Raw genomic sequence first — 2,986 nt, 5'->3', positions numbered from 1 at the left:
CCGCACGGGCTGGACACCTCGCTCCGACGAATCGGTTTTTTCCATTTTTTCCGAAAAATAAATTTTTGTAATTTTTTTTAATGTTAAAAACGTTAATAAACGTCATGTTTACGCATGGATTAAACATTGAAATAATTTTAAAACGCTTATTAAAAAAGTTGGTGTCGACCGTGGGACTTAGAAAAATTTCGGGAAGTCCGATTCGCCTGCTGGAATTACCGCACGGGCTGGACACCTCGCTCCGACGAATCGGTTTTTTCCATTTTTTCCGAAAAATAAATTTTTGTAATTTTTTTTAACGTTAAAAACGTTAATAAACGTCATGTTTACGCATGGATTAAACATTGAAATAATTTTAAAACGCTTATTAAAAAAGTTGGTGTCGACCGTGGGACTTAGAAAAATTTCGGGAAGTCCGATTCGCCTGCTGGAATTACCGCACGGGCTGGACAGCTCGCTCCGACGAATCGGTTTTTTCCATTTTTTCCGAAAAATAAATTTTTGTAATTTTTTTTAACGTTAAAAACGTTAATAAACGTCATGTTTACGCATGGATTAAACATTGAAATAATTTTAAAACGCTTATTAAAAAAGTTGGTGTCGACCGTGGGACTTAGAAAAATTTCGGGAAGTCCGATTCGCCTGCTGGAATTACCGCACGGCCTGGACAGCTCGCTCCGACGAATCGGTTTTTTCCATTTTTTCCGAAAAATAAATTTTTGTAATTTTTTTTAATGTTAAAAACGTTAATAAACGTCATGTTTACGCATGGATTAAACATTGAAATAATTTTAAAACGCTTATTAAAAAAGTTGGTGTCGACCGTGGGACTTAGAAAAATTTCGGGAAGTCCGATTCGCCTGCTGGAATTACCGCACGGGCTGGACACCTCGCTCCGACGAATCGGTTTTTTCCATTTTTTCCGAAAAATAAATTTTTGTAATTTTTTTTAACGTTAAAAACGTTAATAAACGTCATGTTTACGCATGGATTAAACATTGAAATAATTTTAAAACGCTTATTAAAAAAGTTGGTGTCGACCGTGGGACTTAGAAAAATTTCGGGAAGTCCGATTCGCCTGCTGGAATTACCGCACGGGCTGGACAGCTCGCTCCGACGAATCGGTTTTTTCCATTTTTTCCGAAAAATAAATTTTTGTAATTTTTTTTAACGTTAAAAACGTTAATAAACGTCATGTTTACGCATGGATTAAACATTGAAATAATTTTAAAACGCTTATTAAAAAAGTTGGTGTCGACCGTGGGACTTAGAAAAATTTCGGGAAGTCCGATTCGCCTGCTGGAATTACCGCACGGGCTGGACACCTCGCTCCGACGAATCGGTTTTTTCCATTTTTTTTGAAAAATAAATTTTTGTAATTTTTTTTAATGTTAAAAACGTTAATAAACATCATGTTTACGCATGGATTAAACATTGAAATAATTTTAAAACGCTTATTAAAAAAGTTTACTCTTGACCGTGGGGACTTAGAAAAATTCCGGCTTGCACGGATTCGACCACTCTGTTTTTCGGAGTTTCTGAGAAAAATAAATTTTTGTAATTTTTTTCATTATGATTTCTGAGTTCTCCCAGTAGTTTAATGTAAGGATTAAGCATTTAAAAATTTTTAAATCGAATATTAAAAAAGTTTACTCTTGCAATTTTTGGAAAAAAAAAATTCTAAAAAATTTTTCTTTCGGTGGAAACTAACGTTTAATATGTACAATAACGATTTATCGAATAAAAATCGTATGTTAATATATGTTCGAATCGACCATAGTTTCAGCGGCTAAGTACCAGCAGCCCGGCCGGTTGGTCTGTACGCGCGGCAGTTTACCACCATAAGCGCCCGTGCTGAGCGGCCGGCGCCGCGGTCGTCGCGGCCGCCCGTTTGGTTACTATAAGAGAGCACGTCGGTTCGAGCGGACCGGTCGGCGCAGCGGCGGGCGAGCGGCTATTCTACGATCTCGGTCGAGAAGCAGTCGTTCAGCTCCTCGAGGTCCATTCCTCGACTGTTCTGTACCGCGTTCCGTTGCGAATTTTTCTCTACACAGCATGACCACGGGTCGGTGTCTCAGACCGAATGGCCCTTATGTGGTAAGCCCAGAATGTTGGGTTGGATACAACGTATATTCGTTATACTTGTACGACTCTCACATCAACTCTCAGAAACCCAAAAGGGGTTTTCTATCCGAGCGAAAATATATTTTTCGTATACAAAAATTTAATGGCAAAGACCAAACGAAATACTACACACAAAAAGGGGCGACGAACAAAAATTGTTCGAATGAAATATAATATATACATATAAAATTGAGGTGTCCTAAGAGAGAAATACATAAACTAAGAGGTATATATTATAAGAAATATATATTATTTCTGGGCAAAGAAGAGAGAACGAAAAGAAGAGTATGATCTTTAACGCGAGGGCCTCGACATGGGTACGCCTAGCATGGTTCGCGCTTTCTCGATATGTCCAGCATGTTAACGTACGCGGTCTTCGGACTTCGTGCGTTATGTCCGTGCTTACACGATGGAGAGCGCTCGAGCATACGTGCTTACAAACCTGAAAGTCGATGTGACATCCGAGATTCTTTTTCTTCTAAAAAGATCTCGGAGAGATACACGGGAGAGTTTGAAATTTTTGGAGGTCCTCCTGATGTATATGCGCGGATATACCCATGTGGTAATTCGTGCGGAGTTGGTAATCTAATAGTGGAGCGAAATTTACCAACTCGAAAGAGAAGAGAGAAGAGAGTAGAGAGAAGAGAGAGGAGAAAGAGAACTGTCTTAAAGACGAGAAAAAGTATCGTCGATCCGACTCTTAAGGGGAGAGAGTCGGCGACTAAGATATATATATACATACATATTTTTGCTTCGTATGATGAAAATTTACTCGAAGCTCCCTGGTTGATCCTGCCAGTAGTCATATGCTTGTCTCAAAGATTAAGCCATGCATGTCTCAGTACATGCCGTATTAAGGTGA

At 38.8% G+C, this 2,986-nt stretch overlaps 1 non-coding gene across 1 annotated transcript in view; it reads left to right on the top strand.

Moving 5' to 3' along the window:
- Positions 1 to 2,903: 2,903 nt before the first annotated feature.
- LOC143175686 (small subunit ribosomal RNA) overlaps positions 2,904 to 2,986 on the top strand; it is a 1,921-nt gene continuing 1,838 nt past the window's right edge. The window contains exon 1 of the ribosomal RNA XR_013000385.1: positions 2,904 to 2,986. This exon is cut by the window's right edge and continues 1,838 nt beyond it. This is a non-coding gene — a ribosomal RNA (small subunit ribosomal RNA).

This window comes from Nomia melanderi, unplaced genomic scaffold, assembly GCF_051020985.1.
Source record: "Nomia melanderi isolate GNS246 unplaced genomic scaffold, iyNomMela1 scaffold0157, whole genome shotgun sequence".
Classification (NCBI taxonomy): domain Eukaryota; kingdom Metazoa; phylum Arthropoda; class Insecta; order Hymenoptera; family Halictidae; genus Nomia; species Nomia melanderi.
Note: the sequence above shows the minus strand (reverse complement) of the source record. Positions and strands in the feature narration are given on the sequence as shown.